The 21,911-nt window shown below is 41.2% G+C and overlaps 1 long non-coding RNA gene across 1 annotated transcript; it reads left to right on the top strand.

The window, feature by feature from the left end:
• Positions 1–19,189: 19,189 nt before the first annotated feature.
• LOC114455956 (uncharacterized) lies at positions 19,190–21,773 on the top strand. Its single transcript, XR_003672776.1, has 4 exons — positions 19,190–19,220; positions 21,461–21,550; positions 21,648–21,676; positions 21,759–21,773. It is a non-coding gene; the product is annotated as an uncharacterized LOC114455956 (long non-coding RNA).
• The last annotated feature ends 138 nt before the right edge of the window (positions 21,774–21,911 follow it).

The following is a 21,911-nucleotide window of genomic DNA, read 5'->3' as shown; positions in this document are numbered from 1 at the left end:
GTTGCTGCTGTTCTAGAAATTTAAAGGAATAGTTTGTTTTTCCATACTGAGATATGTTCTTCCCTGAGCTTAGACGAGTTGATTTGTACCTGTCTGGTCTTTTTGCGTGCGCTCAGTCATGCAAAAAGACCTAAGATGTTATTAGCATTTAGCTTTTCCTAGCATACTCCTATGGTAGCAAACGAGGTTGAAATTAGAAGGGACCAAGCTCTTTCACGTTTTCCTTATTTAAATACAGTTACAAGTTACACGATCCAAGTATAGTGACACAAAATTAAACATGTAGATATTCTAAGCGGATAAAAAGGGGTACTATATTGTGAGCCATCGGCGCAGAGAATTCTTTAGGAGTGAAGATATTCACACTATCGTGTAACTACTAACGTAACTGTATTTAAAAAGGGAAAACGTGAAAGAGCTTGGTCCCTTCTAATTTCACCCCCGTTTGGAGCTATAGGAATATACTGGGAGAGGCCACATTCTAACAACATCTTTGGTCTTTTTGCGTGACTGAGCGCACGCACAAACAAGACAGGTACACATCAACTCATCTCAGCTCAGGTAAGAACATCTCAGTATCTCAGCATTCCATATAATACCAATGGTAAATGTGTGAGTCAGGATCACAGAATTAAAACATTGGCGCTTTAAAGGCTCATTCAGTTCTGTGTTTTCAATGCAGATAAATAAAGAGGTGTCCAGAATCAAGTGTGTAGTTATTCGTGCAAATAAAACGTATGCATATGGAGAAGTTTGTCAGCACACTGGTCAGTAACTGTATCCCATGAAGTTCTGGGGAAACCAGGGTTTGACCAGACTTTTAAAGCAACACATCAAAGATAGTTGTCAGCAGGAGGCCGGACATAATGCGATACATTGACCAATAGCCAACAGATGCCAGTGCCTAATGTAATTCAGGATGTGTCGGATGGCTAGCAACATTATGGCAAAACACTGCTTGAGATGTCTTAATCTGTGTATTTATCTGTGCAATACCATAATTCACTTAATAATTAAATGCATTAAATTATATGGTATTCTAAGTATGTATGTACTATTATTATTATAATAATAATTATAATAAAAAATATATATATATATTTTTTTTTTTTTCATTTTGAGCTTTGGATGACATCGTTTAATCATTTAATTTAAGCATTTATAATCTACTTTTGGTTTGTTTAGTCTAATTTAGAGATTTACTTTCATTTAAAATTGAAATAGTTTTGTAAAAATTGTTCAATGAAAAGCATTTCTGTATTTACAAGCATAATTATTTTTCTTCATAGAAGTTTTTTTGAGTCTGTTTTTTGTCTCCATGGTAGGCGTCATTGAGGCGTAAAACTGATTCTCCAATGTGTCTCAAGTAGGTCTCACTCTCTGGTCTCATCGGTTGCTCCTAAGACATTTTAGGAGAAACAAAATAAGCCATAGAAACAGTTTCTCTCTCATGTCTCATGTATGTCTCAATTATGTCTCAAACTCTGATCTCATCTTTTGCTCCTAAAACGCTTTAGGAGTAACAGATGAGAATCACATTTTTGTCTTCAAAAGTTTAAGAATAGACATGTTTGAGCAGTAAAATTTTCCTCTGGGCAGTTTCATGTAGAACTGGGTAATCAATTCGCCCCACTGCTGAATGACCTAGGATCTTACTCTAATGAGGTCAACACACAACCTTCTGGAACTGCGAGGACTGAAAGTGCTTCAGGAAAACAAAAGCGACATGGTAGGCCAAAGCAACAACCTCACACACTGATAGTGGGAGACGTTTCTGATAAAGATGCTCTGAAGATGTTTAGCAACAATGTGAAAGTGATCTGCTTACCTAATGACATAGTATCAAACCTGGCTGACAAAGTCTTGCATATTGTTGCAGATTACCCACATTTGAAGAATGTTGTGATTCATTTTGGATTAAATGATTTAGTCAAGGAGGGAGTCTGAGGTGTTCACCCATCTGCTAAAAACTGTGAGCTAAACAAGGCTGGAGTGAAACTTTTCACATTCAACTTATTTTACTTCACCAGTCACACTGCTATCAGTCCTGATAAAGACAAAGGACAACATGTACCATCGGAGAACAAAACAAGGAAAGAACATGGAATCAATGAGCTTCCATCAAGAAATCAGAAACAAAATCGCCAAAATGAAGAGGTCAACCCACCCCCCACATCTCAGGACCCACCAGCTTCACCCCAAAATTCACCTACTTCCACCTCATCCTCATCTGCCCAGATGAACGAGCTGGTTCTGGCTGGCACAAGACTGACACCCCACCCTTTAGCCCACCACTGTCCCATCTTATCTCCTCTGAAGAATCAATCAGCACCACCCATCCCTCCTCGAAGATACCAGGTCCAGGATCACTCTTCTCCTCAGGCCAGCTGTGTTCATCTAAGAGCAACACAGGTCTGATGTGTGCTGGGTCTAGACTGCAATACCTCTATTTTAAAAAAGAAAAAGAAAAAGTCAGGGCCTTATGGAGTTAATGCAGCTTCTTTAATTCCTGTGGTGACAGGTGGTAAAATTGTTAAATTAAAGAAAAACAAAAAGCTTAATAGAGATAAAAAATTGACTCCTATAACATGTCATCCAAAAAGTCCACCAGTGTCTCCAGTAAAGTCTTTAAAATGAGCTCTTCTTAATGTTAGATCTCTTGTTAACAAGTCACTAATAATTAATGATATTATTTTAACACATCACTTGGACTTTTTATTTCTTAATGAAACGTGGTTGAATGATGGTATCAGTAATACTATTCTCAATGAAAGTGCACCACAAGACTTTATTTATTTCAATAAGTGTCGTACTTACAGGAAAGGTGGTGGAGTTGCTGCCATTTTTAAATCAATATTTCAGTGCAAAGAAATAATATTTGGTGATTTTATCTCCTTTGAATATATGTCATTCTTACTGAAGGGTGATTCAAGAGTTCTGTTTTTAGTCATTTATAGACCCCCAAAATATTCTGGAGAATTCATGGATGAGTTTGCTGAACTGCTGTCAGTTGTATGCACTGAATACAACTTTTTAATAATAACAGGTGAATTAAATATTCATGTAGACAATAACATGGACAATACTGCCAAAGAACTGTATGCTTTATTGGATACTTTTGGTCTTATACAACATGTGACTGGTCCGACACACACTCAAGGTGACACTTTGGATCTGGTTATCTCTAAAGGTGTTGATATCTCTGCTGTTGATGTAAGAGACTTAGCTCTATCTGATCATTTCTGTGTCTTTTTTGACCTAGAGACTGTAACATCTGTTCCCCCTAGTTATGTGTGTTTAAAGAAAAGGTACATAAATGACAACACAAGTGCACAGTTTATGGAAGCCATAGCAATGACACCAACATTGAGTGCTGAGACAGTTGAAGATCTTTTGGATGAGTTTAACACAAAAGTCTGTAATGTCATAGATGTGGTGGCTCCTATCAAAACTAAGAGAAAACCAAACAAACAGAAAACACTGTTGTTTTCTGTGTGTCACCAGCCCCACCCCGCCCAAGGCAGCACGGCGCTACATCGAACCGCGGCCAGTCTCCGGGCAGACGGCAGGAGAACGCGCCCCGAGGTCGGGGCACCCAGCCAGCAAACCAACCACCCCGGCGCAATTCCGCCAAGCCAAGAGCCACAGGCAGATGTCTGGTTGGGAGAAGCCCATTTTATGCATTTTCTGTTGGGTAATGTGGGATCTCTGGAGGACCTTGTATTGAATTAGCAGAATATTTTTGTTTTTTGTCATCTTAAAAGTATTACAACAAATTTCTGTCCAGAAATCGGTGTTCGTGGTGATTGAGTTCAGCCTCCCATTTAGTGATTGGTAGTGATTAGAGTTAGTGTTCAAGAGTGCTCTGTATATTTTTAAGTTTTTTTGATTTTGTTGAGATATTAGTAGTGATAAAGGGGAGAGTTTAATATGTTTACAGTCTAGCTGTTCTATTTCTAGCCAGCTTGTAGTATTCTTTTGGTTTTGCTAAGTAATAATGCATGAAATTAGGGGCTTCTAAACCACCCTCACTTTTATTTTTTGAAGGGTTGAAAGACTTATTTTAGGTTTTTTATTCCAAGCATAGAATTTTGTAATTGCAGAATCTAATCTTTGGAACCATTGCATTGGTGGTTTCAGTGGGATCATAGAGAACAGATAGTGTATTTTGGGTAAGATTTTCATTTTAACTGAGGCTATTCTGCCAAGGAGTGGGATGGGGAGATTGTTTCATCTCCGCAGATCTTCTGTGACTTTATCCAATAGCGGATCCAGGTTTAGTTTAATTAAATCATTTATGTTTGGTGACATATTTAAGCCTAGATATTTAATTGTATTTGTGGGGGAGGGGTATTGTGGGTTTTGGCTTGTAGGTTTCCATTACTTTTTTATTAAAGGGAGGATTGATGATTTTGACCAGTTATTGGAATGGTCTGATAATTTAGAGAAGCTGTTTATTAGATTAAATACTTCTTCTAACGATGATTCGGGTTCTTCCAAATAAAGTAAATTATCATCCGCATAAAGATTAATTTGGTGTATTAAGATGGATGAGTGGATTCCTTTAATAATATAGCTCTGACGTATAGCTGCTGCGAGAGGTTTAACAAATATTGCAGAAAGCAAAGGTGAGAGTAGGCAACCTTGTCTGGTTCCCCTCTGCAGTGTGAAGCTTTGAGATGTTATTTTGTTTGTGGTTACTGAGGCCTTAGGTTTAGTGTACAGGGTGGAGATCCATTGCATGACTGATTCTCCAAAGCCAAATTTGCCAAGAGCAGGAAGGAATGACCAGTTAACTCTATCAAATACTTTTTCTGCATCGAGTGACAAGATTATTGTTTTCTTTATAGCGTTCTTAGCCATGTTGATCAAATTAAACAGTCTTCTAACATTGTCTGTGGAGTGTCTATTTTTAATAAATCCTGTCTGGTCTTGGTATATAATTGACTTTCTCTAACCTGGAAGTGAGTGCTTTGGAAATTATTTTTATATCTGTGTTAATAAGTGAGATGGGATGGTAGCTTTAGGGTAGCATGGGGTTTTTGTCTGGTTTAAGTAATAATTTAATGTTCGCTGTATTCATGTGACCGCCTACATAACCTTTATTTTTAAACTCTGTTACTACTCTGAAAAAAAAAACAGAGCCAGCATTGACCAGAAATGTTTTCGGAATTCAGCAGGGAACCCATCTGAACCGGGTGCTTTGCCTGTTGACATGTGTTGTGTTTTCCCGGGTGATGATGTGGAGGATGAATAAGGATCGTAGATGAAACTGGCTCGCATAATACAAAGTTTATTAACACAAGCAGAATCAAAAGAACAGGGGAGAGACAAAAACCCTGTGAGAGCAGCCGGGGTCAGATTTACTCTGAAGCAAGAACAGGAGAGAGAAGCTTATATCTTTCACAAAGTTCTCAGATGTCACATGATTACTTAACGACCCTTCTTCTGGGACACAAAGAAAGGAACCCTTAAGGTCCCTTAAGGTGATAAAACCCTCACATGGCAATGAACAAAGGCTAAAGTTAGATAGTCTAAGGCCTGAATTTACAATTTCTTTGATCTCATTTTGAGGGGGAAACAAACAGCTGGTATTCTTCCAACATCCTGAGTGACCTTTGGGGGTGATAAAATCCCCTGGGTTCCGCAGGGGTCGGAGGCCAGAGTTTGAAAACTTAGCAAGTAAACATTGACTGATTGCTTATTTTTGATTGTAATGTAACAAAGAGGTGAGAACAGGAACGAACCTGTTCTTTGATCCTACTGTTCCTTTGCTTGGCCAGGAAGGGGAAAGGATCCCCCCTTGGTCCACATTTGCACTTCACAGAGGGAGACAGACCTTCTGACCACAATGCTGAGGCTAGTACAGTTCTCAGTCAAAGTTCAATTTAGATAATTTAATTTCCTTTCACATGTGAAACAGTCAATACACCTCACATGCTATCCAAAGCATTTTGTAGTTCTTGTAAGGTTAATGGTGAGTCTAACTTCCCAGGTTCTGGTGGGAAAATGAGGGTATGTTCACCCAACAACAGAAACAGGAGCTTGTCAAATTTTCTCTTTCTCATCTCATCTGTGAAAACAGCGACGTTGACAAAGTCCTGCCTGATTCTTTCAAACATGGCATCTTGTGATGTTATCCCATCAATGCATTTGGAAGCTTGGAAAGAAAAGTCCAGGTGAGCACAAAACATGATGATTTCTCTTTAATGGACGTCTCAGATCTTAATTGTATTAAATTCCAGATTTGGAAAGGTGTGGCTGTCCAGGACAAATAGAGGAGGGGGATTACATCCTGTCCTCTGCATCAGGCCAGCTGCTCGCTCTCTACTCCTGTTACCATGGTTTTCAATTGAATGGTTCATCTGTAATACAATGTGTAAATAACCAGTGGACAAGTGTTATGGCAATTATTATATTCATCATCACATCATCAAATGTTAGTTTATGTGTACAATTCGTCATGTTAATACACAATGACTGCATTATATCGTTGTGCTTTTGAACAGAGACTTTGCTTCTTTGCTGAGTCATGTTAGATTAGCAGTACAGACGGATTATATTGTATCCACAGTGCCAGCAACACGCAGTCTCTGCTGAAGGCCTTATACCAAAAACTCACATTCTTTCACATACACACACAGATAAGCTACATCTGAACCTTCAAGGCCAAACTCAAACTCACATGCAGATACACACGCACACACACTATCAAGACAGATATCAGTGGCGCCAGCCTTCCTCAATGCATCCACCTCTTCATCATTCTCCAACGTTTCTACTGTTGGGAGCATCTGACCCCCTCCTTTTCCTCTCATCAGGGTGGAACTTTTTCTCTCTTTCCCGGGGAGTAGCTGGCTACTTGCCCTCCCTACAGAATGGAAGCTTTTTTGTACTCTTTTTCATTTAGTTTATAATAAATCATTTTTTATAAAATCATCATGCTTTGACTGGACATCCTCATTCAACAAGAGCATAAATCTCCAAACGAGGTCAACCGCAAATTTGTCGTGACACAAGCAAACCTCCACTTTGTACACATACTTCTACTGATTAGATTGTGTTTGCTTTTCCTGTTCATAGAATAAGTAAGTTTCATTAGAGTAAGTAAATGAAAATCTGCTTGTGAGAAGCTTCACTGCCACCTGATGGCTGAGGACAAAAAACACAAACCATGTAAAGAGTCAAGATTCAAGATTCAAAGTGTTTATTTTCATATGTGCAGTTAGAAACACGTTTCCTTGTACAATGAAATTCTTGCTTTGCCGACCGCCAGTGAATGCCTGCATAATAAGAGAATAAAATCAAGAGGTATAAGAACTATAATAACTAACAGTGGCATGCAACACTGTTACTCAACAAAACCTGTACATTAAATACAATACATCTGTACAATTTTTGTGCAAAATACAAATATATTAACTATACAGAAAGTAGAGGTGATATATACAATGGTATGTGCAAAAAGCTGTTTAATAATAGAAAGACATGGTGTTAGCTGTGCATGGGCGCATCTAAAGTGCGAATGCAGGTGGCGTGCAAGTTCAGCGGAGAAGGGGTGGGGGGGGATGAATAGTTTGTTAGACTCCGATCTCTTATTTAGGAGTCTAATGGCAGAGGGAAAGAAAGCAGCCCTGTATGCCCCACGTATGTTGGTGTAGACATGATCCAGGGTGTTTTTCTCACGGGTGGGAATGTCCACATGCTGGTAATATTTGGGAAATACAGACCGTAAGTTGCAGTGGTTGAATCACCGGCGGTAATCAAAACGGCATCGGGATGAGCCATCTCGAGTTCGCTAATGACGTCATGGAGTTTGCCGAGCGCCGGTGTGGAATCGGTTCGCGGCGGAATGTAAACAGCGGTCAAAAACACAGACGTAAATTCCCTTGGTAGGTAGTAGGGACGACATCTCAGCAGTAAAAACTCCACTTCTGGTGAACAGTGCTTGTGTACGGTCCTTATATCTCCGCACCACGCGTTGTTGAGAAACACACACACACCGTCTCCTTTCCTCTTACCAGAGGCTGCTGTCCTGTCTGAGTCTCGAGCTGCACCGCCGACTCCGGGATGTTGTGTGAGAGCCAGGTTTCGGTGAAAATGAGGGCACAGCATTCTCTCATTTCCCGGTGTGTTGTCATCCTGGCTCTTAGCTCGTCCAGTTTGTTCTCCAGAGACCGCACGTTAGCGAGCAGGAGGCTGGGTAGCGGTGGTCGGTTAGCACAGGCTTTCAGCCGAGCATGGAGCCCTCCCCTCTTGCCTCTCTTACGTTGCCGTCTCCGGAGCACTCTCCTCGGGTCAGCTGCTTCACTCGAGGTCGAGGTCGGTGCGCCTGGGTCTTCCTGGTGGTGATGGCGGTGGCCGCCGGAGCGCACAATGGGTTGTCGCTCCGGAGGTAAAAATCCAATAAACTCAGGTCATTTTGAGTTTGCAATGTTCAGTAAAGTATGTCTATTGTATATTAGCAGCGCACGACAGTTGTGCACTGTCGTGAGAAAAAAGAAAACACAAAAAAGAAGAAAAAGCTGGCAGTCGAGAGCGGAGCGAACAAACACGTCTGCCTTGGGGGGCGCCATGATTTATATGAACTTTTTTGATTCCAGAACAACAACATTCATGACGGGAAGTCTGTTTTCAGACACAATGTAAAATGTCTTATAAATTTAATTTGTAGTATTTGATTTAAAGTTAGTTTTTTTTTTTTAAATTTTAATTCAACTAGATTTATTGTTTAACAAAAGGACATCATGAGAATATTAGCAAATTATTCTCAATTTTTCTTCTCAAAATGGTGATAAATGATAATTGTAACTATAAATCCTTTGCAGAAAGACAATCCTGGATTAAATTTGCTGATGCAAAATAAGACACATTTATTAACAACCAGCTGATCAATATGTGAAACTTTTGTCTTTTTCTCCTCTAAGTGAGTTCTGGAGTGTGGCTTGTTTAGGTGAAGGTCTGGGTTAGGAGACACTCAGTGATCATCTAACTGAGCTTTTCAAATAAGATGTAAAATAAAACTATATCATTATATTGTAATTTTCTATATCACCAAAATAGAAATATTGATACATCTTGAATCTGGATATATTGCCCAGGCCTAGTGGCAGGACTATGTTTGATTTATGCTTCTGCATTATAAGTGAATTTGCTGTCGGGGATAAAACAATTACCTACTGTCTTCATTGTTTCTATCTGGAAGTTTGTTTCAGTGTTTCTCTTTGTGTTGTAATTCACCCATAGTTTTAAACTGCATCTGTTCCCATTTTGTGTTTTGGTTTGCTAAAGATATATTATCCAGCTTTGTCTGTGTTTAAATATAAACTTTATAAGATCTGTTTATTAATAAAACTCCAACAATAATCATTTCATCACTCTGTTTGTTTGCCTGCCTTTATATTGGATAGTTAAATTAAAAATAAACTTTGTCTGGTGCACACTTAAGTTTCAATTCTTATGCACTAAGATTAGAAACAAGATCTATCTGAAAGAAAGAAATCCATCCATACGCTATTTAGTCGATCTATTGACGTTGTGCACAGCCAAAGGCCGTTCATAGGGTGACTTTCTCATCAGTGTGATTGCGCTCACCTGTTGAGTGCACCGCGGAGAATCATGCGCACCAGTATGCACTTGGAGTGGCACATGCACCCAGCATTAAGCCTGATTTGTGCTTGACGGGCGTGGTACGTCGTGATTTGAGCAAGGCAAAAATGACGTCACTACGCACGGCAGATTGCCGCAACAATATGGTTGTCACAAAATCCCATGGCATACCTGGACTTGCCTCACGGTACACCAGTGTGCCGCGGCACACCGTTTGGGAACCACTGCTGTAGGCTATCGGAAATTAAAAAATAAATTATGATGATATTATAATTATAACAATCAAAATATCAATTCACCCTCAGGTAGGCACTGCCGACCCTGGCTGCACGTCACGACATATGTGAACATTGTGCCATCACTGCATAAATTACGCATCTGTTCAGCGGATTCTGGCCTGATGCTCCTTCCATCAATGAGACTTTAACGGTCAAAACATCAGCGAGATCCATGCAGCTCCGTGCACAGCATCCTCTCTGCACCACATTGTGTCACACACACCAGACTCCACACACACAGAGCAGCCTGTCTCTCTCCCTCACACACTCTTTACTCACACTTTATTTTCTTATTCAGTGGCTGTTAATATTGACTATTGTTTTATTAGGGTCCGATGTCCCAGAATGGGACAGAGGAACCTATTGTTTTCGCTTTTATTTATTATTATTATGTACCTCCCCACTTTGAACGCTAATTCGACCCCCTAAAAACGCCCGAAAACTCACCGAAAATTGCACGCACCTCACGCCTGGCGAAAAATTCGATAATTTGGTGGCGTGAAAAAAAACGGACAAAAAACGCACGCGTAGCGTGCCGCCAAAAAAACGATGGAACCGCACGACCGCCAGGTTTGACCGATATGTATGAAAATCGCCACATGTAGTCTTCGGCCCAGAATGAGCAAAAAGTTACATTGTGACTCCGCCCAAAACCAAACAGGAAGTCAGCCATCTTGGGTCAAAGGTCAAAAATGGCGTTTCGCCCTCGAAACGCATCTGCGCGAACTAGTCTGAGGGGATTCATCCGATTCGCTTAAAACTTGGCAACACCACATAGGACCCATTGAAGATAAAAAGTTATCGAAATAATTTGCGTATCTGTCACGGTTTGGTCGTGGCGCCGCCACAAAAATGCAATGCTAATTTTTGTTAGCACGCAGAAATGTCCAAATCTCCATAACTCTGGCACACAAACTACGATCAGCTTCAAATTTCACACAAAGGACATGTGCCCAAGCTTGGTCATGACTGCTTTGAAACATTTCCCATCATGCCTTGTGTTTTTGACCGGTGTCATTTAAGGTCATGTACACGGTTAGCATCAACAGGACGCCGTTCTAGGAAAAAAGCTTATAACTCTAGAATGCAAAGTTCAAACTGCTTCATATTTGATACACATGACGACTGTCCAGCTCTAAACAAAACACAATAACCAATTTACCCATAATGCCTTGCGTTCTCAGAGGGCGCCGCTTCTGTGGTCGTCCTACACGAGCAGCTGTAGCGGACAGACGATATGTCGTGTTGACTTCAAAACACTGTAGGATGAACCTACACAGAGGGGAGCAAATTGCTATGGAAGAAAAAACAGGCTGTGATCAGTGGGAGGGGCCTACAATGTCACTGGAAAATCCTTCGCCATCAGCACGCCGTAATAGGAAAATGCTTATACCGCTCCAAAGCAAAGTTCAAACTGCTTCATATTTGATACACACGATGATTGTCCATCCATAAACAACGCTCGATGACCAAATTACCCGTCATGGCCAGTGGGAGGGGCCTATAATCACACAGGAAAATCCTTCGCCATAACTACGCCGTTATACGAAAACGCTTACAACTCCAGAATGCAAAGTTCAAAGTGCTTCATATTTGATACACATGATGACCGTACAGCCCCAAACAACAAACGATAACCAAAAACACCCACAATGCCTTGCGTCGTGTTGACTTCAAAACACTGTAGGATGAATCTTATTAGATGAAAGCACATTGCTATGGCAAATAGAGCAGGCTGTGAAAAGTGGGAGGGGCCTATCATGACACAGGAAAATCCTTCGCCATAGCTACGCCGTTATACGAAAACGCTTACAACTCCAGGCCAATTCCCAAATCCCCAACAGTGGTATACGTGACCGTGGGTTTCCGCCCCCGGCCGCTACATCGGACCCTATGATGCCGCTCGCGGCTTTAATTTAAATTATGTTCATATACTAAAAAGGTTAACTGGAGCCTTTTTTACATCTCTGCTGTGCCTTGTGTCAAAATTTAATGCAGCTGATCTCTGCGTGTGTGTTTGCACCTGCTTGTCAGTCGTACTATTTTCCTGTGCTAAAACAGTTCAGGTGTTCCCATTACCAGTTTTTATTGGGCCATTGAGATTTGGTGCTTTTCCAAGGGTAATGGAAACCCAGCTGTAGAGCTTATCAAAAGGTGTGCCATTATGTATGAGTCATTGAAAAGAAAGTTGATGCTTTAAGTAAACAAGATGGAGTGAACAATAACAATCTGATGGTGTGAGTCACCTTTTAAGTGACTTGAATTTCCAGGTTTAAGGGTGTGCTCACACTGGCAGCTGGGGCCGTTCCAAGCTCACAGCAGGAATCCCCCCCTCCCTGTCCCTTTTCTGGCACGGTAGAACGGACCTGATCACCAGCTCAACTCGGTTCCCACAGAGAAACACATCATCACATTAATTTATGACACACGTATGGCGTTACGTCACCATTAAGCGACTGTGTTTGTTGTTGACAGTACATTCTGTTAATTTCATATTTTCTGTTGCGTAGGGTAACTATAAACCAAGATTTACCCAGACACGTGCTCTTTTCACGGACTGGGTTTCCCAGAGCCCCTGAACGCATCACGTTAATTTAAATGACCGAAACTCTGCTCATATTTGTTCTATCGGAGAAATTCCACCAGTTTATGAAAGATAATAAGTTGCTCTTTACAGCCAGTGTCGGTACATTGTGGTACTCTTACTCACACGTAACGGAAACATAAAAGATGCTGCTTTGTTTTGACGAAATCGACACAAGGAACAGAGAGAACCAAGTGAGTGAGAAAGAAAGATTAAAACAGACCAAATATCAGTGGATTTATTGAAAATGAAAGACTCTCTGATGATAAAAACCACCATCAAAGGAGGAAACTGAGCCTATAAAGGTAAGATCAGTTTAATTTCTGGATCAATAAATGTCGTTCTGATTTTGTGGAGCTAGTCTTTGTGTACATTAATATAAGTGTAAATAGATGCTTTTAATGTGTGAGACAATTTAGGACAGATTATTTGTTTAAACTTTGTGTGTGTGTGTGTGTGTGTGTGTGTGTGTGTGTCCATCTGAGCATATTTATCTCCATCACTTTCAGTTTTCCTTTTGATGAACATGACATTATCTAACTCTTCTTTTATTTCTTCTTCTTTAAGTCCATGCAGAGTGGACACGCCCCTCCCTGGACAATAAAACCTTGAGCTGATCCTAGTTTCCATCATCTGGTCTAGACCCATCACTTCTACAGACAACAGACAGAATAAAGCTCAGAGTCAACATGGGACCATGGGATGCACTTATTTATTTAAATGTATGTAACAGTGTCATTTATGCATGTAAAATATTTGTTATAATTACACAAAATCTGTTATCTTAAGTTTATTTTATTTTAATAGTTCATACCTGACCAGTTGGGCCTCCAAATCAGTATGTGGAACCTTAATTTATGTGTGTATCCTCACATTCAGTTTTTAATGTTGCACTTCCGCCTGTATCTTGTTTTCCCGCGCTTTTACCTCTTCCCTTTGTTACTGATCTCCGTGTGAGAGGTAAGCGGCTTTGCTGTCCAGATAAAAATATATTTATTAGTTATGTTTCCAAGTTAGTTGGCTGAAATAAACCTGTTCTATGGTGCTTCGTATGTATTATAACACATGTTCATGTTATTTATTTTGTATAGGGGCATGTTTATGGGGGAAAACTGACGGAGGATTTGTGTGTGTGTTCCCGCTGCTGTCAGGTATGCTAGGTTCTGTTATAGTGGTGTATATCGGGTATATACGGCCCTTTTGTTACTGATCTCCGTGTGAGAGGGGCATGTTTATGGGGGAAAACTGATGGAGGATTTGTGTGTGTGTTCCCGCTGCTGTCAGCTGTCAGAATAAAACTCATTCAAACACAACGCAAAGACTCGACCGGTTACACTTGGTGCCGTGACGACCCGTTGCATCCGCGATCAGCACCCGTCTGGTCTTCGGGGTGCGGCTGCTTAGTCCTGGTTCCTGTCTCCTTCTCCCTGCTCGTCGCTGCTGCGGAGGAAAGCACCCTCGCCTGAGGACGCGCGAGGTTTGCTGTCTGGTTGGAAGCTCGTTTGACGGACTCTGACCGTTACTAAAGTGGGTAAAAAAAAAAAAAAAACGTATGAGAAAATAATAATAAAAAAAAATACAATAGGGAGAGAGAGAAAATAATTTAAAAAAATACAATAGGGAGAGAGAGAAAATAATTTAAAAAAATACAATAGGGAGAGAGAGAAAATAATAAAAAAAATAAAATAAAAACTAGAGAGTAAAAATTTATAAAAAAAATAAAATAAAAAAAAATGTTTTTTTTATGAATATACTTGTTCATACTGTTGTATTGTGCATCTGTGTGACTGTGTGCCTTAGATTCTAAGTGTTTATTGCAATTTTTTTGGGGGGGTTTTGAAATGATGGACGAACATTTGCATAATGTCACATTTGGGAGGGGTAGGAGCCGACAGGTTGCTGGCAGAGATTGGATGATGTCCCCCAGTGTTCCCAAATACACAGCTGATCAGACAGCTATCCCACCTTTGACCCCCACTGCTAGTTCCACGCCAATTAGCCAGTCAGACCCCAAGCCCACTCAAGTCATAGCTGTTGATGATTTCAGCAACATGATCGCAGATTTGGCTAAACAGATTGGAGAAAACATCGCAGCCAGCCTTAACACTATGCACCAGCCTTGTACAGTACAGCCTCAGTCCCCCACTACAGATCAGTCATCCAGCAATGCTGTAACACCACAGTTGAAGGTTGTTGTGCAGTCAGATACCAAACCTCCACCTTACTTCAGGGGTGACCATGCCGACGTGTTCTCTGTCCATGAATGGGAGGACATGATGAGTTGTTACCTGAATAGGGTGAAATGTGACACTGATGCTGAAATGTTTGACCTGATAATGTCAAGATTAACAGGCAAAGCTCGGGATGTGGTGAAGGTGTCGCTCCGCAGCCGCCCTGAACTGAGTGCAGCCGACCTGCCCACAGCTGTGTTCAACATACTGAAAGGTAACTTCAGTCAGCTGTCATTCTCTAACTTGCCTATGAAGGACTTCTATAGCACCATTCCTCATGCGGGTGAGAGTGTTTTAGACTATTGGATTTGTCTTAACAAGTCAATTGATGCTGCCGATGAGTGTCTCCGGAGGCGGGGTAAATCTGTGGAGGACCCCAGTGCTGAGGTGGTGTTGATGTTTATTAATCATTGTCCTGATCCCAGACTCGCCATGGGATTCCAACTAAAGGCACCTGAGCAGTGGACTGCAGCCCACTCCCAACATATAGTGGGTTTGTCTGCCTGCGGCCAGAGCCCTCTTGATATAAGTGTGTCCCAGGCTGCTTTTGTAGCACATCAGCCAAAGCCCCCTCCTAACTCTCTGGCACTCTCTACCCTGGCCTGGCCTGCAGTCAGCCCCAGACAGACAACATTGAGGTGTGCCCACGTGAGTCTACTTCTTTGTCCCAACTGCCTTCCGCTGCCTCTAACCTGACTCATACTGCTGTTGACTCCCCTACCACTGACTCTGGTGTTCAGCAGGTTGTGGCAATGTTTGACAAAGTTCTGTCCTTGTGCAATGCTTCTCTTGTAGCCAACCAAAGACCAGTCAGCCTTCAACCAGGCAATCATCGATCAGCCCGCCGTCAGAGTAGTCAACCCCGCAACCCACAGGCTTCTGAGCCCTTTGGATGTAGAGTCTGTGGTTCCCGGGACCATTCCACCCATGCACACTGCATCTATGACCTAGAAATTTAACTTTATGGGTCCAAATTCATTGTACCTACTTTTCTCGTCCCAGGGCAGAGAGATGAGCTTATCATTGGAAGCAATGTCATAAGGCCTATGATTCAGAGAATGAAGTCTGATGAGAAGTACTGGGAGCTCATCCACTCCAACACCTCAAACCGACTGTGAGCAGTTCCTTCAGTTACTCAGCTGCATTACTCGTTGGTCTGGTCCTGAATTACCTGACAAAGTTGGCACAGTCAGGCTCCGGCAGGCAATCATTCTTGATCCTCAGGGGGAGTATCTGGTGTGGGGAAAGCTACCCGGTAGTGCTCCTGTGTCACCTGGGAGCGCTATCATTGTGGAACCCACCTCTTCCCGTTCAGCCCCTAAAGACATCATTGTTGGACGGGTTGTGGCACCCATGTGGGGTGATGGCTGGGTCCCAATGAAGATCCTCAACCCAACACTGAGACCAGTGACAATGCGTCGCAATGCTAAAGTGGCAGATGTGTTTCCTTGTGTGGCGGTGGAGGACCTCCCACTCTTCCAGGGTGTGGGTAGACCACAGACCGGCCAGTTAACTGAAACTATTCACAACACCGATGACGCTTCTACCCCATTTCAACGGCTTAAGGACTGTGGGTTAGCAGACATCAACCTTGAAGGCTGTGAAGTGTCTGATGAATGGAAACAGCGGTTGGCTGAACTTGTGTTATCTTACCAAGATATCTTCTCCAAAGACAAGCTGGACTGCGGGGAGGCGAAGGAGTTTGTCCACCGAATCCACCTCACTGACGATCGCCCCTTCAGGCTGCCATATTGCCGTGTCCCTCCAGCACACTATCACAAACTGAGAGAGGTGCTGTCTGAGATGGAGTTGAAAGGCATCATCAGTAAGTCAGTCAGTGAATATGCTTCACCGCTGGTTCTCGTCTGGAAGAAATCAGGAGAATTGAGGATATGTACTGATTTTCACTGGCTTAATGCCAAGACCACCAAGGATGCCCACCCATTACCTCACCAAGCCGACTGTCTTGCTGCCCTTGGTGGTAACGCCTTTTTCAGTACCATGGATCTCACATCAGGGTTCTACAACATCCCCCTCCATGAGTCTGACAGGCGGTACACGGCCTTCACGACACCCTTGGGCCTGTACGAGTACAACAGACTTCCTCAGGGCCTTTGCAACAGTCCTGCTTCATTCATGCGGATGATGATCAGTGTTTTTGGTGACTTGAACTTCTCCAGCCTCCTCTGTTATCTAGATGACCTACTCGTCTTTGCTCCATCTGAGGAGGAAGCCCTGAAACGGCTAGGGGTCGTCTTCTCACGTCTCAGAGCTAACAACTTGAAGTTGGCGCAGAAGAAATGCTACTTCCTGCGGAAGTCTGTAAGGTTTCTTGGTCATGTGGTGGACAGTAGTGGTGTTTCGGTTGATGAGGACAAAGTAAAAACCATCTCAGCTTTCATGAAGGAAGACCTCATGAATGATGACGGTCGCACCCCATCTCAGCGGAGGATAAAATCTTTCCTTGGGATGGTGCTCTACTATCAAGCCACTCTACGCCTTGACTGCAGGACAGAAGAGGAGGACTAAAGGCTCATTTAGTCGGAGAAGAGCCGGCACCTTCCGAGAACTGACTCCTCAGGATCGGACTCCCGCCTGTGAGAAAGCATTTGGAGATCTGAAAAATGCGCTCCTCAACAGTGTGGTGTTGGCACACCCAGACTTTGATAAGCCCTTCATTCTTTCCACCGATGCTTCGCTTGATGGTCTGGGTGCGGTACTGTCTCAAGTGCCTGCCGGTGAGGAGAAGGCAAGACCCACCGCCTTTGCAAGCAAAACGCTCAGCCGCAGTCAAACCAACTATCCCGCCCACAGGCTGGAGTTCTTGGCTCTGAAGTGGGCGGTTTGCGATAAATTTAGCCACTGGCTAAAGGGTCACCGTTTCACTGTCTGGTCCGACAACAACCCTCTCACATACATCTTGACCAAACCAAGACTTGATGCGTGTGAGCAGCGGTGGGTCTCTAAGCTGGCCCCATATTCCTTCGAGGTCAAACACATTCCCGGCAGGCTAAATGTGGTGGCAGACGCCCTCAGCAGAGATCCATTTGTGAAGCCTTTGAGGCAGCGGCTGCTGTGTGAACCTTACTCTGAGCTGCTGGACCAGGTATGTGATGTCAGTGATGGATGCGTGCAAGATGTCTTCCGACTTACGTGCCAGCCACAATCTCTGGGGGGTCCTTCTCACTCTGCTGCTATCGTAGGCTCAATGTCTGAGGATGATGTCTCCTCTCTTCTCTCCTCCTTGGAAGAATGGGACTCAGCTCCCAGGCAGCGTGCAGCCTCCATGGCTGACCACCTCACCACCTTGGGATCTCCAAATCAGTATGTGGAACCTTAATTTATGTGTGTATGCCCACGTTCAGTTTTTAATGTTGCACTTCCGCCTGCATCTTGTTTTCCCGCACTTTTACCTCTTCCCTTTTGTTACTGATCTCCATGTGAGAGGTAAGCAGCTTTGCTGTCCAGATAAAAATATATTTATTAGTTATGTTTCCAAGTTAGTTGGCTGAAATAAACCTGTTCTATGGTGCTTCGTATGTATTATAACACATGTTCATGTTATTTATTTTGTATAGGGGCATGTTTATGGGGGAAAACTGACGGAGGATTTGTGTGTGTGTTACCGCTGCTGTCAGCTGTCAGAATAAAACTCATTCAAACACAACGCAGAGACTCGACCGGTTACATGTATATTAAATGATTATTTAATGTTCTGTAATTTTATTTCTAGGAGATGTTTTTCAATGTTTCAATCATTTAGAGACTTCAGGAAGGTTTATATGATGTTTCAAGAGCAGATTGTTATAATGCATAATAAAGGTGATTTACTTGAGTCATCACTAATTTCAGATTGTTTTGAAGTCTTTGTATAAAAACACTTTAACAAGACAACAATGATGTGCAGAGCTACAGTAATGTTGGCTTCATACAATAATAATAATAATAATAATAATGAAAACAACCACTGCACACGCCACCAGAGAAGCTTCCAGTGAATAATTTACAAATAAAAAAAAGTTCCCTTTTTTTTTATCAGAAATACTTTAGAATGAAGAAAACCCAGTTTTAAGGTGAAGCCTTTCAGCCTTGAGGTGAAAAGTTTTTACGATTCTCAAAGGAATTCCAAGCACAATAAATAACTGTGTATTCAAGGTTCACCAATGATACTTCTAATAACTGCAAATCAATTGTTTCCTGTAATTATCCATCCCTTTATCTATTTTTCGACCCACTTGCTCCTTTTTAGGGTTGGGGGAGTCTCGTTGTCCTGTCTCGAGCTGTCCCTTGCACATTCCTATTCCTTCAGGTACTGAGCAACAGAACACATTGTGTATTCTAAACAATGAAACAATTTGAATTGAATGGAATCTTACAAAACACGTTGAGCATCATGGGTGTGGTTAATAGTTCATCTTCATTTTTCTTAGGTGATTTGTTTTGCTCCACCCTGTTTCCAACTTGCTTCATTCCTAATCAGTGTTCACTACACGTTGAAGGAGCATAGGTGAAAGACAGGTGAGCTCATCCATTTTTTTTATTTATATTACTCTCAGAATCAATATAATATAATGTAAACTGTGTATTCAAATCTAAACTTTTGTGTGGTAGCACATTATTTGAATCAATGTTAATGTAAATGAAGTGATATAGTGGCATTATTGTCATGATTTAAGTGAATGCAGCTTACATGTAAAAGGGAAGAACAAAGATGAAAATATTAATTAGGGGCTGTTTTTGGGGGGTTTTGTTTGATGGAGCAGACAGGGTAGAACCTCTAAAAGCCCACTTCCACTTTTTTCAGTTGGAGTAAATGGACTTCATTTATATAGAACACATCTAGTTTCTAAGCGTTCTACACTGTTTGCATTCACTCATTTGTACATCTATGGGGACTGAGCAACACAGAGCAACTTGGAGTTTAAAGTATTGCTCAAGGACACATGGGCACATTAATAGACTGGGATTGAACTGTCAACCTTTCAATTAGAAGGAAACCCCCTAAGCCAGAGCCTACAATCTATGGAAATTATTGTTGATAAAATGCAGGACATTTCAACATAAACACAAATATTTTGGCACACACACACACATCTACAGTGTAATAGACCCTGGGTTTTAAGTTGTTAGGATGACCTGATGATAAAGACCTTTGTTTACCACATTGAGGTCATCTTTAGATCAAAATGATTGGGGTTTGATCCCAAGTCTAGAACTTTGCAATGGCCTTTGGCGAGATACTGAACTGCGTCTCCCAAAGGTAGATTAGTGCCTGTTCCATTCGTCAATGGCTGATTGTGATGATATTAAAAAGCGCTTTGATAATGTTTTAATTTAGGCACATTATAAATCAAGTCCATTTATCAAACCTTTCTGGAACTTATCATCTGATTTACAATAACAAAGTAAGAGAGGAAAAGAAAAATAACTATTTCTACCAGATAATGACGAGCACACTTTAAAAACCTTTGTGAAATTTCTGTCATTAAATTTCCAATCAGACTCTACTCGGTCTGCAACGCTTGTTATATTTTTGGAAGTGAACCACTTTCTGGTTGGCAGGTAGACGCTCAGTTTGAAACTCTTTTGGAATCTTGTGAAAACGGCTTTTTGAGCTTCTAGTTCAGTGGTCACCAACCTTTCTGAAACTGTGAGCTATCAAAAATGTAGAGAATAATACGAAGGGCTACCAGTGAGTGATACACACTTCATAAATAATAAATGTTCACACTTTCACTTTATTAAAGGGGAAATTAATGAAGGCAGACTAAAAGTAATTTAAAAAGGTAGGAAATGTTTAAGTTTCAACATGCAACTCTTTATTTTTCTTCATTTATGCAATTGTTTCATTTTCATTACATTTAATAGGAAATCATCATGTTCCTTATTTACTAGCCACGCATTAACTACTAACTAATCATAAAACATGTAACATGAAAAATTAAAAATAGCGTGACAACATTAGAAACTAGAATATAAATAAAGCAGTAGTCAGGAGGAGGAGCCTCCATGCATTGCCACATATTACACATTGTCCTCTGTTAGACTGCCCTCTAGTGGTGACAGAGAAACTATCTTATTAAAAAAAAGCACAAATATGACGAGAACGACATAACTTTGCGCTGCTAGCCAAATGTGTTGTCAAGATTTTGAGGCCCTCTGCTACCACGTACTTGTGTGAAAGTGGATTTTCAGCTTTGACAAACATTAAAACAGAATTCAGAACATGGACTTTGAGTGGAGAAAGATTTAACACGTAGACTCTGTGAAATGTCTCCAAACATTACAGAGTTCTGTTCATCCTCTCAACTTCAGCCTCACCTTTTAAGTTGTATTTCACAGTTTCGGGCTGATTAATATGTTGTATAATTGATATGTGTTCACTTCACTACTGTTTGGTAAATGTATTTTTCCAACAAAAAAAGAGATTGTTTGTCACTGAAAATGCCAGTCGACTAATTATTTAAATACATCTGATAATACTGAATAATTATGTGTTAACAGATTATTATTCATTTTTTATTATATGTTATTCTTTAATATGACAGATAAAATTCAGGGACAAATCTATCTATAGGACTACATTGAATATGACATTATGTTACTATGTTTCTCAGTGTGCAGGACTAGGGGGTTCATGAGTTCAGCATAAATGTCTGAAGGGGAACGTGACTGTGGAAAGTTTGAGAACCACTGCACTAATTGAATATAGTTCTTAAAATAGACATTCAAATAAACATATTACAATTTATTTCAAGGTCACTGATGAACAAGTGAACCTATCTGTGTTCTAAACATGGGCGGCCCCCGAACTTCCATGGAAGTTGTCCTGCTCGCAGCTGGCATCAGTAAGTCTACAGTCAAAACCCATGGACACGTCATTTCCACAAAACTCCTCTAAGGCCTTTTGAGTGACTAATATATGACCTTTTCACATTCTCTCAGTGTGTATGTCAACTGTGGTCGCAGCACACGTAAGTCCTTTTTTAATGTTTATGCCTGACTGTAAATAAATCTGTGATTATTGATCATCTTTTTCATCAATTGTCATCACAGGCAAACACAACACACGGTAAGGTTTCTATTGCCTTTATAACTTTTTGTTAATTGTGACGAATAAAAGTATTAACATGTAACGCCTGTTTATTATTCAGCACCGTACAAGACCAGGTCAGAATTCAAGTTTCTATACTTTTCATTAAAGAAACA

Source organism: Gouania willdenowi, chromosome 22 (assembly GCF_900634775.1).
Source record: "Gouania willdenowi chromosome 22, fGouWil2.1, whole genome shotgun sequence".
In the NCBI taxonomy this organism is placed as follows: Eukaryota; Metazoa; Chordata; class Actinopteri; order Blenniiformes; family Gobiesocidae; genus Gouania; species Gouania willdenowi.
Note: the sequence above shows the minus strand (reverse complement) of the source record. Positions and strands in the feature narration are given on the sequence as shown.